Source organism: Cryptotermes secundus, unplaced genomic scaffold (genome assembly GCF_002891405.2).
Source record: "Cryptotermes secundus unplaced genomic scaffold, Csec_1.0 scaffold1755, whole genome shotgun sequence".
In the NCBI taxonomy this organism is placed as follows: domain Eukaryota; kingdom Metazoa; phylum Arthropoda; class Insecta; order Blattodea; family Kalotermitidae; genus Cryptotermes; species Cryptotermes secundus.
This window is the reverse complement of record NW_019731237.1, coordinates 123,783-124,256: the sequence shown is the minus strand read 5'-3', so window position 1 is coordinate 124,256 and position 474 is coordinate 123,783. Positions and strand designations below refer to the sequence as shown.

The 474-nt window shown below is 44.9% G+C and overlaps 1 protein-coding gene across 8 annotated transcripts in view; it reads left to right on the top strand.

Annotated features, from left to right (window-relative positions):
• Positions 1 to 474, top strand: part of LOC111866651 (divergent protein kinase domain 2A) — a 37,590-nt gene that overhangs the window by 6,070 nt on the left and 31,046 nt on the right. The gene's annotated exons all lie outside the window — the stretch shown is intronic.

Sequence of the window (474 nt, the reverse complement as noted above, 5' to 3'; positions counted from 1 at the left end):
GAAGTGTTACGAACTTAAACACGCCACAAATTGAATTATTGTGCATTGTGTACTCTACTGCGACAAGATGGAGATGCAGCAGATGATGGAAATGCTGGCTAGGATGGACGCCGATAGAAAGGAAGAAAGGAAGGCGGAGAAAGAAGAAATGCTGAAAGAGATTAGGGCAAACCAAGTAAAAGCAGATGCCGAACGAGTGCGGATGGAAGACAGAATGGAAGCCAACTGGAAGAAAGACAGAGAAGACTTCCTGGCCAAACTAGATGCTGATAGAAAAACTGACAAGGAAGAAATGAAGGCCGATAGAAGGAAAGACAGAGAAGATTTCCTGGCAAAATTAGACGTCAACCAGAAACAAACCGAAGTCATGCTGACAAAATTAGACGCCTACCAAGAAAAGGCGGAGGCCGATAGGAAGGCCGACAAGGAAGAAATTAAGGCCGAAATGCGATCTATGCGGTCAGAGTTGGATGA